The sequence below is a fragment of the Pogona vitticeps genome, chromosome 4 (genome assembly GCF_051106095.1).
Source record: "Pogona vitticeps strain Pit_001003342236 chromosome 4, PviZW2.1, whole genome shotgun sequence".
Classification (NCBI taxonomy): domain Eukaryota; kingdom Metazoa; phylum Chordata; class Lepidosauria; order Squamata; family Agamidae; genus Pogona; species Pogona vitticeps.
In genome coordinates, this window is record NC_135786.1 from 45,753,990 (window position 1) to 45,768,730 (window position 14,741).

At 40.2% G+C, this 14,741-nt stretch overlaps 1 protein-coding gene across 2 annotated transcripts in view; it reads left to right on the forward strand.

The window, feature by feature from the left end:
- Nucleotides 1-14,741, forward strand: part of PLXNA2 (plexin A2) — a 520,505-nt gene that overhangs the window by 88,206 nt on the left and 417,558 nt on the right. The gene's annotated exons all lie outside the window — the stretch shown is intronic.

Here is a 14,741-nt window from a genome sequence, read left to right on the forward strand (position 1 = left end):
TAACTAAAATGTGCTTGGCTTTAACTGGAATATGATTTAAATCATTTTAAAAGGCGGAATGACTATAGAGGATTGTGAACTCTTATGGGAGGTGCAAATCCAATAGTAGTTACCTTGATCAATGTGTAATAAACTGCTGCATGAATGCCAATATGTTTAACAGAGTTCAGCTGGACTGTGTACATTCTGCCTGTGCCCATTGGCCTGTAGCAATCCCATTTGTTAGTAATGAGAGTCTATACTGAGAATTGAGTCTCTCCAGCTTGTGTTTCGGAATCACTAAATATATTGAATAAGTGAACTGTGATTCTTTTAAAAGGATCTTCTGCCTTCTGGACCTTCTGTAAGCTAGACATGCTGTAAGCTACATTTTCAAGCATTCCCTCAAAGTAATCAGAACAGAAGATATTGGTTTGCTTGTTTGCTTTTACTTCTGTCATAATCACAGACTAAAATAAATTGCCCTCTTTAATTTAATGGCAAAGCTGACATAGATTTTAATGGAGCTGGGCTGTATCCATTATTACTTGAAAGTTTAAGCCTTTCAAAATAGATGAGATATTGCAAGGCTAATTTAAAAATCTTGAGTTTGCAGTCTCTCAAGTGAAAGGCTACAGCAATGGAGTTAGGAGTTAGGCTACAGCACTGGAGTTAGGCTTCCCAAAACAGACGGCAGAAGATGTAAATGTATTAATTTGGGATTAGTAGTTAATGGAAGCTTAGAGCTTCCCAGGATTTGAAATAGTGTTATCCTGAATTACCTGTGTTATATCCTTCATCCATACAATGGAAGGAAAGGTAGTCTCTTTCCTACAGCAGTAGCTGTATTCTACTATACCCGAGCAGATGGTGTAGAGCAGGAGGGGGAGGACCATATGTGGAAGTTTAGATTCCTCCTCTCCCCCACAACCTTCTGTGGGCCAGATTAAATAGGCAAGATGCTGATACTTTAGGTACTGTAGGTCTCCCTGTCCTCCAGTGTAACGCTTACAATAATTAGTTATTGAACGTTGCTTCAAATTTGTCGTGGTATTTCTTGAAATATTTCATAGTCAATAATTGTTCTATTAACAGTGATAATAGTACAGTATGACATTTCTATGTGTCTAGGAATGAGCCAAACTAAATGAAAACTACTTGACAGTGGAAAAAAGGTACAAAATCAGACTGTGTGGATGCAATAAGCATATTTAGCTGGAAGTAAATCCCTACTCACAAATGGAAATAGATAAATAGGTACCACCATAGTAGGAAGGTAACAGCATTCTGTGTCTAGTCACGCTGGCCACGTGACCACGTAAATTGTCTTCAGACAAAGGCTGGCTCTATGGCTTGGAAATGGGGATGAGCACTGTCCCCTAGAGTGGGACACGACTGGACTAAATGTCAAGGGGAACCTTTACCTTTACTTTTCCTAAGTCCCACTTATGCCTGAGTCAAAAATGTTGGGATAGGGTAATAAGTAAATCTGTAAAATGATTTTTAAATGATAGTGACCACTACTATTGTCATGGGCAAGGGAAAAATATATTTGTAATTTGTAACAAGGTAAAATATATTTAGTAAGAACTAAAAACCATTTGTATGGAAGGATCTGCAAAGATGATACTGTCTTAATGTAGAACCAAGAAAGAGAAGACACTGTTTTGCACCATGTGCTACAGATACTTCAAGCATGTGAGCATCACCTTCCTTGATCTTGTCTCTCAAAATCTTCCACTATAAGGGGGTCAGCTGGTGACAGCAGTAGTGCCAAATGATTTGGAAGGATCTGATATGTGGACATTGATCACCTAATGTGGACACTTATCACCTTGTACAAAGAGTTTTAGAGACTGAGTCTATCATCGTAGATTTCCACTACGCATGCTACCTTACTGCTTCTCTTGCAGTTTCAGAATGGAAAAATATAAATATAAGCTCCCTTCAAAGCCAGAGCAGATTTTCTCAACTTCCATATTGGTACCCCTCTAAACTGGAATCATATAGCACCTGCTCATGGATCCTGCACAATTCTCATGTGCCCAGCACTGCATATTATGCAAAAGAACAAAGCCAGTTGTTTCCACATCTTTCAGCTGGCAGCTTATTTCACCAAAGTACAGGCATCCTGTCACAATGAAAATAGATTAGCACTAATGTAATTAAAATAATGGTTGCCAAGGTGTTCTTCATAATGTTTAAATTATCCCCTTTCTCCCTCATGCCTCTTTACTTCTTAATTCTGCTTATGCCAAAGTCGTTTCTTTTGTTCTATCTGTTTTTCTTGGAACAGAGGGTTGTTGTTTTTTCTATTTGAATCAATCCATGAACATTCAAAATATACATTGGATTTATACATGATTTGTACCAGAGCCTACAAATGTGTAAGGCGTGTTAAAGGTATCCCCTGTCCTTAAGAAAGTAATTGCCAGATTGAATGAACTGTGCTTTCTATATATCATGGGATGATTCTCATAGTAAATTTACACTGTAAACCTACATACCAAATACATGTGCCCCATCAATTGCAATGTTTTTTAAAAATGCAAACTTAACTGCAAATCTCTTTTTGCAGCACATGTGGAAACTGGGAAAGAATACGTTTTCTCTCTTTTTTAAAAATAAAGGTGAGAATCTGTCCCTTATAGCACAGTCTTATACTGTAAATGTTTGCTCAGATATAAGCTACATTGTGTTAAATGGGGCCCCCTGCCCTTTTTAGTATCATGTCTGTGATTGTAGCCCTCCATATTCATATTCCTGGAGCAGACTTGTCCTTAAATGCTCTTTTTTGAGACTCCATTTGTATCACCTGTAGAGTATTGTCTCTTTTAAATTATATTATTAACCTAGTTTGGGGGAGGGAGGGCAAGTAGTGGTAGTATGTTTCTGTTTTGAATATTACTCCTAAATTTATTGGAATTTGCAAAATTAGAATATTAGCATAAAATCTGAGGTTATCTAAATGTAGAAAATCCTTCATCCCCTTCTCCTCAAATGCTTAAAATATCTGAAATGGCTTAAGACACCCTATAAAGTGATAAAGGGAGATCAGATATATATCCACTAATCTAGTTATGACTTCATCTTGCTTGTCATGGCTCACCAGAATTCTTCGTAGTAGCAGCGACGCAGCAGTAATCTGGTTTACTGTGATGTCCAAATATACTCATAGTTAAAGGAAGACATCCTATGTTGTTTTCATGCTTTTACTAAGGTGACAGCAACATGACACTGCGTAAGAAAATATGTTTTATTCATGTTCCAGGTTATTAAAGTGAAATAATGATTGTCTGAGTGTGCCCATTGTATCAATTTTGCAAATCAGTGATTTTGTAAACAGAACTGATAATATCCAGCTACCGTCTACTTATTACCAATGGAATGATTCTATGTATAATAATTGCATGGTAACAACAGGGGAAGGCTGTCCTAACACATTTTGCTGCCTGAGGTGAAGGAGCTAATGGCACCTTGTTTTGACACATGAGACAAGTCTAACTATCAGAGGCAGAAAAAAGATAAACTAAAAATCTAACCGTTTGGTGACCTTTCTTGACACTTGGAACGTCCTGCCTGAAGGACCTGCCTCAGTGGGACAAATGATAATCTTTAAGGATGTTAATATTTACTGTAAACCCATTCCTAAGCAAGCACAGGAGTGGTCAGATCTCCATTGCAAGGCCGTTCGGCTAAATGCTATGCATCCTTTAATCCCTGTTTCATTTTCTTGTCAAGGGTTCTGTATACCATTATTGTACCCTGCCAGCTAGAGCTGCTCCAGTAATATGGGAGAAAACACATATGTTATGGCCCAAATTATGACATGTACTGAGCATGCAAATTCATCACATAAGCTTCTGATAGATATTTATGGCAATATTAAATGGACACAAGCTGGATGCAACCGATCTGTATATTACCAACAGTCTTTTGTTTCTATCAACATCAGAAAAACTAAGATCATGGCCACTTGTCCCATCTCTTCCTGGCAAATAGAAGGGGAAGATATGGAGGCAGTGACAGATTTTACCTTCTTGGGCTCCATGATCACTGCAGATGGGGATAGCAGCCACGAAATTAAAAGAAGCCTGCTTCTTGGGAGGAAAGTGATGACAAATCTAGACAGCATCTCGAAAAGCAGAAACATCACCTTGCCAACAAAAGTACGCATAGTCAAAGCTATGGTTTTTCCAGTAGTGATGTATGGAAGTGAGAGCTGGACCATAAAGAAGGCTGACCACCAAAGAATTGGTGCTTTTGAATTGGTGCTGGAGGAGACTCTTGAGAGTCCCCTGGACTGCAAGGAGAACAAACTTATCCATTCTAAAGGAAATCAACCCTGAGTGCTCACTGGAAGGACAGATCCAGAAATTGAGGCTCCAATACTTTGGCCATCTGATGAGAAGACTCCCTGGAAAAGACCCTGATGTTGGGAAAGTGTGAAGGGAAGAGGAGAAGGGGACGACAGAGGATGAGATGCTTGGACAGTGACATTGAAGCAACCAACATGAATTTGACCAAACTCTGGGAGGCAGTGGAAGACAGGAGGGCCTGGTGTGCTCTGGTACATGGGGTCATGAAGAGTCAAACATGACTTAACGACTAAACAAAAAAAAATTACTTCTCTCTTGATGCATGTCCCTTTTCCCTCCTCATTTTTTAACTGATTGTTCTTTTTCTAGAAATGGATAACTAGAAAGGAAGGTGCCATGTTTTTCAAAGTTGATTTGGGTAATAACCAAAGGATGATGAAACATGACAGTTTGTGATAAAAGCTCTTCAAGATATGGCATGATATAGACCTAAGAACAGTAATTAAACTGTAAAAATATCTGGTTCTGTGCTATGTAGCTCAAACAGAACCAGTGGGACAACATGAATATAGTTTCTTGTTGAAAGGTTTGAAATGGGTGAAAGAAGCTCTCAGAGTTATAAAAATGCTAAGAATGAATTTGGTATGTATCAACTTGAACCTTTCCTTGGAGAGACTGGTTTTGCTGTAGCTTTTAAAACACTTCCCCATAAACCCATCCCTTTGCACTGAATCAGGTTTCAGCACCTATATAGCTGCCTGCCAGCCAGTAGAGTTAGCCAGATAGTAGGCTGGCACTTCTAAAGATGATCTGGAATAAAGGAGGTCCTGAACCCATGATGGCACACAGCATGGTTAGGAATTACATTTTGTTCATAGTTCCTCCTTGTTTCCCCACTGATAGTTTTTTTTAACTGCTAGTGAAATATAACAGCCTTGAGTTGCTGTATAGTTTCAGAATTATAGTCCATAGTTCTAGTACACAGAAAGTGAATTGGTAGCATATGTGCTATAAAGGTAGGTAGTTTCCTTTATGTCTGTTCAAACATATATCATTATAGGAACAAAATGGATGACAATGCACATACATTGTGAATGGAGGTCAGACTAAAGAGATAAGATGCCAGAAGCTGAAGTTAACTATGACCAGATCTGGAGAAGGGAGATACAAATGTCCTAACACAAGACAGACATCCAGCCTGCCATTGGCAATTCAGTGAGCCAATGGGTAATCAATTCCCCTGCCCAGAGGAGGGCTGAGCAGTTGACTGCCTAGTTGGCTCAAAGATTCCACCACTGAATAGTGGTGTAGGGAGACCTTCCTGTGTCAGCATTTTTAGGCTTCTAACCATTCAATGGGTAACTTGAATTTGTCCCAAGGATGAATGCCTATACCATCTGCTTGTTCCTCATAGCTCTAAACAACAAGGTTCAAGAATTCTCATTTATCATACAGTTGTCTTAAGGTCTCCATCCTGAACAGGACAGCATCACATATCATCTCCAGCTTGCTCAATGTAGGCTACAGACACCACCAGTCCTGTGCTCTTCGTCTTTCTCCATCCACATGTAAAAGTTCCTCATTCAGCACCTCTCCCTGGTCCACCAGCTGTGCAGCCAGAAGTTGTTGTTGACTTCCCATTTTTTTCTCCCATCACTTTTCTCTTCCCATTTGTATCTACAGTGAAACAGCAGGTCCTCAGTTTTCCTGGGGCAAGAGACAGATATTTGAAGCCAGTGGGTGGGCTCAATAACACTTTTGATAAAGGGAGAGTAACTGCCCCTTTGCATCCTACACACCCTACACACATGGGCTATACATACTTGCTACATCTTTTGACAAGAAGCCTAACAAGTTCTGCACATTTCTTTAAAAATGTCACTGAATGCAAAATGGGCATCAAAAGGACATATCTTTTTAGGCACCCTGAAGTTGCTGTTATGCATAATCACACACAACTTAGCCTGATAGAAATGAGTTATCTTTCACTGGAAACTAGCTAGAATAAAGAAAGAGGTGGGAAAGAATAGGAGAGCTTGAACTCACATTTCCATTTTACATTGCTTGACCACAAAGTTTTTCCTCCTGCAGAGCATCATGCACATTTTTCAAAGAAGCTTGCAGAGGAGGGTTGCAGCAAAGTCCAAGCCCCACCCCCAAGGTGGAGTTTAGGTCTTGTTGACAAACACTACAAATCAATTGCTATGCAGTTCAAGGAAGATATATAGAGACATTAAGTAGAAAAAGAACATTTTTCTGTACTTTTACTGTACTAGTGTACTTTTACTGTACTAGTGCCCAACATAAGAATCTATTAAGTTTGTGCACTGGTTGTAGATGGGATCTTAGGTGCAACCATTTAAAATCATGTCCTAAGTTATGAAAGGTGGTCAAAGAAGTCCCAGCTTAATAGGAAAGATCTTTAAAGCACCCTCTTCTTCTATAAGCTATAATGATGGGTGAAGAAAGGCCAAGTAACACCGAACGTTGATTGCTTATAACCAATCAAAAGTTTTGCGTTACTTAATTGTTGTACATTAGAGCAGCCTAACCCACCTTGGTCCCTTCTAGATGTGCTGGGATATCAGAAGGCTGAAAGTGGGAGTGATAATACATGTTTTCTGAGGATGATGGGAGTTTCACTTCAACATTTCTGGAGGAGACAGCTGGGACAGGCTGCCTGGGTGAATAACTCGGGTCGGCATATGTAAGACCTTCAAGCCAGCAGGAGAGCAGGAGATTAAAGACCAATTTACAGTAAATAATTCAACATCTATCTACGCAGTAGAGTGCCTACATATATTTTAAATGCACAGTACTTTCATCCACATGTGCCCTTTTGATGCAAAAACATGTAAGTGAACAAATGGGAGAACCAGAACGATAACAATGCACAGATGAAGAAGAAGCACTATGATGATAGTGTTAGAGTACAGCCAGCTTGTACACTCATTATTCTGTACTTCCTGTTCTGCTGTTATTTCAGGCTGCTATTTCTTAGAGTTTTGCTGTTTGATGATGTGCATGTAGGAAGAATCTTAAATCCTCATTTGGCCAAATTATTCATTCAGACTGCCTATCCCCTTTAAACTGGCTGTATTTATGGAATGAAACTAGTGGGCTTCAGTCACCCTTTGCTCACTGACATGCCTTACAAGGATTATCAGCTGAATGCTAAGTAATCCTAATGTGAGGCCTGTTGGCTTTCACAAGAAAGGATCTCATTCATTTATTACTGTGAACACTTTGCATCAGATATTATTTATTTATAGAAAGCCACTATCTAGAGACATTAAATGGGGTCAGGCCCCCATTTGTGTGAGGTGTTACAGCTAAAAACAGGCTCTGAACCAAATCAGTTACTATCCAGAATAGAAAAAAAGGCAAGAAGAATGGGTTATCAGAGTCTTCATTTTGACAGTAACTTTTGCCCTGAATGCAAAAAAGATGATTTCGGCTGAGATTATTATGTGAGGCTGAGGTTAAAGAGGATACTTCATATCAGCCCCAGTCTTTATTGCCCTCTCCACATTTGCTGTATAAAGGTTTAAAAACAAATCCTCCTAAACATAAATCTAAACTGCTCTTTTAATCAGAATCTGGAAAGTGACTTTCAAAAAGTAATTAGTTGCATCTATAGGTCCAAGGTGCAGAATTGTTAGTTTCTGTTATCTTTGCACTTTTTAAAAAGTAACTTTCACTTCTCATTTCTTTGGAAAAATAAAATAGTTGCTTCTTTAATTACTTTTAAAACACACACATCTAAGTGCTTCAAGCTACTAGTATAGAAAACACAGTCTTTTCACTTAGGTTCTAATCACTTCAGTACCCACAAGGAAATATGAGGTATATTGGCGTAAGGCACAGCATAAGCCAGCACCTGAGTCAAGTGAAATTCTGCCTTTACCATTTCATGAGACTTGTTGTTGTTTAGTCGTTAAGTCATGTCCGACTCTTCATGACCCCATGGACCAGAGCACACCAGTCCCTCCTGCCTTTCATGAGACTACCCTCTGGTAGCTAGGAATGTAAATGGACTATTGTACTTATAAAGTTTCAATTATACTACAAAAGAACTGCAGTTATTCCTTGTTAAATAATACCTATAGTGCAACAAGAAATAAATTCCTCCTGCAAAGAAATGAACTACATGTGAAGTAGCAGGGAAATCCTGTTACATAATTTATGCCTGTGGATGTCACCAGCAAGAGGTGATTTTCAGTGATTAAAATTTTCCTGCTTGTCTCCTGTAGTTTCCACATGATGGAGAGTATTCAAACAAGAGTCAGAAATGCTGCAGAACAGAAGTAGGAAACTCTTAATTACTGAAAAATCACCCACTGATGTAATGACCACTCTGTAGGCTAAGTTATGCAACAGGATTTCAGCCAGTAAATAAAGCTAGCTACTTTTGAACTCTGCATTTAACATGAGTTACACACATCATACAGAGAGAAAAAGAGAGAGAGAAGGAGATGAATAAGTTCCAAAAAATAATTAATAGGTCTACTAAAATACCACAAACAAGATTATTTGTTTCTATATACATCATGCATTCAGATTCTGGATAACATAAATGGCATTGGTTTTTGTGGGGGGTTTTGGGCTCTTTGGCCATGTTCTGAAGGTTGTTCTTCCTAACATTTCACCAGTCTCTGTGGCCGGCATCTTCAGAGGACAGGAGTAGCACACTGTGGCCAGCATCTTCAGAGGACAGAGAGTGCTACTCCTGTCCTCTGAAGATGCCGGCCACAGAGACTGGTGAAACGTTAGGAAGAACAACCTTCAGAAGACAGCCAAAGAGCCCGAAAAACCCACAACAACCATTAGATCCCGGCTGTGAAAGCCTTCGTGAATACAGAAATGGCATTATTCTGTTCTTCAGCGGGGACTCTTATCAGTCTCAGCTCAAATCCTATCTCAAATCAGTCCTAATATTTACTGGGACTTCAAGTTCACTGAAATCAGCAACCCAATGTGGTGTAGTGAACACAGTGATGGACAAGGACTAAGGATTGCTGCATTTAAATCCCCTCTTGGCTATACAAATACTCAGGGAGGGATAGAACTGGTAAAAGCAGCAAAATCAGTTAGACTTAGCATGTTTTGATAACATTTCTGTGTAATTTGTAAAACGGGATGAAACAATAACCCTTAAAGGATTATTTAGTGGGGATAAGATATTGTGAGCAGTTAACAGGATTACATAAAACTCATACTACTGTGTCTAGCAAGAAGTCTAATGGTTGTTATCAGAACTCTGATTAGCAAGGTTTTTCATAGCAGCTCCGGTACTTTACTTTGCCAGAGAATACACATAAGAGGGAAGATTTGCCAGCAAGGAAGGAATATGTGCATCAGAGAAGCAGCAATTTGGTAAATAAATGTGTGCCAAACCCTGTTTTTGCCTCTTTCTCTTTGCAGTTCCCATCTGCCCTCCTTATCCTTCAGTATGCGATTTGCTGGTAACCTTTGGTCCATATGAGATTTTTTGGCTTAACATCTAGCTGGGGGGTGGGGTGTCACTCTCTTCTCAAGTCCAGATTGTCAGTGACCAGACTCTGATTCATTATTTAGGGGGTAATCAATTTTGGGGTAATCTGATTTGTGGTGCTCTTTGGCTAAGGTATTAACATGGAGAAATATATTAATTGAAGTGGACTTTACTTATCTAAAGGTGACATATCATTTGAGCATAATGATAAATGTGGGGATTAATTGATGAGGAATTGATTTGAACCTGAAGCAGGATACATGCATGAGAGATTAATTAAGGGTAAATTAATTGAAGGACTGTAATTAAGTACTGCATAGAGAAGCTAAAGAGAGATAGGGAACGGGGTTAAGGGTTTCAGCTCTGGGTGGGAAAACATGGATATATGCTATATATATATTGACAGCTGATCTACCACATTAGGGTAAGAAACTGTTGGGGAAACATGTCAGACAATCAGCACAATTTTTTCCTCCAATTTTGTAAAAAGCTTGTTTTAAATGGATGTTTTCTACCCAGTGTCAATTTCTGATGTGGGAGCAAAACATTACCCAGCATAACCTACATATATTTGTGTGGTATGTATTGTCAAGGCAGAATTGACTAATAGCAACTCCAATAGAGTTTTCCAGGTATGTGAGATATTTAAGGAGTAGTTTCACCAGTTCCACACACCCCATGAGCTTCCATTGCTGAGTGGGGATTCAAACCCAGGTCTCTTAAGGCCTAGATTATCAATCTATCCACCACACAGCACATCCCAGATCTAAAAAAGGATTATTTTATTTATTTATTAAATTTATACCCTACCCATCTAGACTGAGGTATACTCTGGGCAGCTACCCTTATGCCGCAGGATAGAAAACATATACCATTTTTTCCCCATGTATACAACCTCCCCATGTATAGGACGACCCCCTAATTTTTACCCTTGTCAGAGGCGGAGGAGCAGTCAATGGGCAGCAGCGAGAGGCGACCGAGCGTGGCTGCTTCTTTGCCTCTGTCTCTTCCTGCTGCTGCTGAGCCTGTGAGTGGTGCTGGAGGAGACTGCAGCAGTAGCAGGAGGCAGAGACGGAGGCAAAGAAGCAGCCACGCTCAGCCACCTCTCACTGTTGCCCATTAACTGCTGCCGCCACCACCCAATTGCAAGAAGACGATAGCTGGAGGAGGCAATTGGGCAGCACCAGCAGCAGTCAGTGGGCAGCCACAAGAAGCAGCACAGCACAGCTGCTTCTTTGCCTCCATCTCTGCCTCCTCCTGCTGCATTCCATGTATAAAAAGACCCTCAATGTTTCCTCTTTTTTTGAAAAAAGTGTCATTTTATACACAGAAAAATAGTTCCACATGTGATCATACTGCAGCCTCTAGCAGCCCTAGTCCACATAGTTGTGAAGGCTGATAGAAATTGCAGACCAGCACTTTCTTGCGGACTACATACTTCCCTGCTCAATATGTGGTCAAGACTGCAGAAGAACATCTATTTTTGGTAAAAACAGAGAGCATAATCAGAAACTTTTGTATTGGTAGTATTTTATTCCTAAACACTTCAGCCAAATAAATTATACTATTAGCCCGAAATGTTGAAGAGGATGCCAGGAAACTGGATCTTATGTCTATATAAGGTGGATAAGCCTTAAAGTTTGTCCCTTTTGGGAAGAAATCCTTAAAGAAATTGGTGTACTGACGAATCATAATGTACCATTATAACTGGCTTTGGGTTTGTTGTCAATGTTTCTAAATGTGATTGAGTCATGGTTGTATATGAACTTGATAGTAATTCTTTTGTCAGTCAGCTTAGATCTTTGACTGCCTCTCAGTGGAAAGCACCTGCAAATCCTCCTCTCATACAATGATATGGTGAATTTTGGCATGGAGTATGTATGGAAAAACTGGCAAAGCAGATGTGGGTCCTGAAACTGGAGAACCATCACTCACTCCCCATGTTTTGAACTGTGGCTTCTTTGGATGAGGCACACCAAGGTGAACAGTTCAGTGCCACAACCACCATGGAGTCATGTGGACTTGAGGAAAAATCGACTGAGCTAATTTCCCAGCTGTGCTCCTTGCCTTGCTCTAAATGGCATGATGTGCCCCAAAAGACAAGGGGGTTGGGAGCCGGCAAAGGAGAAATTTACTGGTGTCATGCTTTTGGGGCAGCTGTGTGATTTGGAGCAACATACACTCAAGCACCATCGCACTAAGCCACTGATCCCTGGTGCCAGCAGAAGACAGGCTTTAAAATCAACTCACACACAAAAATCAAATAGTTTTGTCCTCCAGTCCTGCTTGTCCTGAGATTTGTCTCCCTGGCTGGAGACCAGGAGAAGCATAGCAATTCTCTACGACTTCAGTCAGCAACTTCTGATCTGTAACCCCCACCCACCCACCTAACTACATGTATACATTACCTAAGGGTGTCCTGAGGCTGCTTGATCCAATTGCAATTTCTCAACTTGCAGCCTCTATATTGTGTGGTCATTTTACTTCAAATTTCCACAACCCTCAAGCATTATTTCTAATGATGTATATCAGTGTATTTTGTAATATTATGCAAAACTGCATACTCTAGGTGAATTAACACAAGGTGTACAATACCATCTGCACAACTGAAGAACCAAATGACTACTCTGAACTGCTTTTTTTTTTATTTTAAATAATTTGTCAGTTGCATTTACTTGTAATGAAGGTGCTTAATTTTGTGGACACCAAAGTGGTTTTTCAAGGGCAGCAGAATGTACAGGCCTAAGCGGGATGTTTTTCTAAGAGGTGACAGTTTGGAGACATAACGGCCAATAAAGAGGAGAAAGTGTTGCTTCTTCTTACATTTAGCCTCCTAGAAAGAAGGCCTTCTATCTTGACCCACCAACCTAGGACAGGCTCCCATTCTTGTTTTGCTTGTTGACAGCTTTACAACACTTGACGGCATGGCTATGGGGCCATGGAAGCATTACATCAGTGCTGAGCTCCTGATCAGCAGGCAGTTTCCTTTGTTTAACAGTCTGCTGGCTGGAATTCAGGGCCCCTGGGGAGAGCAATTCCCCATCATTGTCAACACTGCTGTCCTAATTATGCTCATAAGAAATAAAGTGAGCGCAAGGAGATTTACACTCTTCAAACTCTGTTCCTGTTTTGTCTGAATAGGAGGAGACAGATGGAGTCTATTTCAGCTCATGAAAAGACCCAAAGGGAGAGAGAGAAAGAGAGAGAGAAAGGGGATCCTTTCCATCTCTACAGCTGATGCTAAAGCTTGCTGGGTCTGCCCAGTTCATGGAAGACTGAAGACTTCTTGCACCTTATTAATTCTCAGAAAGCTGACATCCTAATCTTCAAATTGAACATCTCAAAGGAGATACATATTGCTGGCAGATGTAACTTCAGAGGAACCAGCTGCTTAGAAAACTAAGAGACATTTATATATGATTTATGGATATGTGGTAGCAATAGTTGTAGTAGTATAGCTTGTAATCTTGCTGGTCTAAGAATTCAGTGCTCTCAAACATGTGTGGCCACCTTGCAGTACAAGATCTTATCCTGTAATCACTTGTCATTGGTTGTTTTTTCTTTGAAAAATATTTGAAATATGATCTACTACACATATGTCAGATGTTTGTAATTGAACCTGACTACTAAGCGTGGCACAACGGAGAGATGTGCAAGTAATATGACAGCACAGCTTTGCGCAGTAAAAAGGCTCAGATGACAAAATAACCTACAAATCTATGAGAATTCTGGTTTGTGGCAGTAGTAGCTGGTGTCGATTCTGCTTGGTGGGGTTGAAGGCATGGCAAGCAATGGTGTGTCCCCCTTCTCTCACACACATGTTGTTGTTGTTCGGTCATTAAGTTGTGGCCCTCCTGTCCTCACTGCCTCCCAGAGTTTGATCAAATTCATGTTGGTAGCTTCGGTGACACTGTCCAACCATCTCATCCTCTGTCGTCCCCTTCTCCTCCTGCCTTCACACTTTCTCAGCATCAGGGTCTTTTCCAGGGAGTCTTCTCTTCTCATGAGATGGGCAAAGTATTGGAACCTCAGCTTCAAGATCTCTCATTCCAATGAGCACTCAGGGTTGATTTCCTTCAAAATGGATAGATTTGTTCTCCTTGCAGTCCAGGGGACTCTCAAGAGTCTTCTCCAACACTACAATTCAAAAGCAGCAATTCTTCAGTGGTCAGCCTTCTTTATGGTCCAGCTCTCACTTCCATACATTGCTACTTGAAAAACCATAGCTTTGACTATGCGGACCTTTGTGAGCAAGGTGATGTCTTTGCTTTTTAAGAGGCAAGCAGGCAAGTAAGCATCCCCACATACAATAAGAGACTTTCAACTTCTAGTAAGGAGGTGAGCAGGAGTGCCCTAATGTATGAACCACCATAGTTTATTAACTATAAACAGTGTGGAAATCTACACTACTTGATCACCAAGACATGCTGTAGGAGTAGTCAGAGTGATTCTTTGTGGTTTCTTTATCATATCATCCAAATGCAGCTCCATTGGTTAAATCCTGGTTTATTTCCTGTCTCTCTCACCATCCCAACAAGGCAGAAAAAGAAACCTTAAAAGAAATTTTAAATTCTTTGTCTAGCTGTTGGAAATAAGCCAGAAGAGGAGTTGGGAAATAGCTAGCTATAAGTAACACAGCTGCTGGGAAGAAGTTACATTTGGGATAATGTGTGATCTGATAGCTACAATGTTATCTTTATGTAACAAATAATACCTAGGTGTAGTGTTCAACCTTTGTTAGGTATAAGTCATGGATTATTTATGTTCTAGTAGGCAAATGTGGTGGAGAGGCGGAGCCGAGAGAGAGGTTAAAAAGCAGATCCTGAGAGGAGGAGTTAGTCAGTCAGTCAGGAGTGAGTCAGTGAGTTAGCCAGAGGCAGAGGCAGAAGAGAGAGAGATTGCGTTAGAGACTGGTTAAAATAAATAGAGAAGGTGGAAATCATATGGCA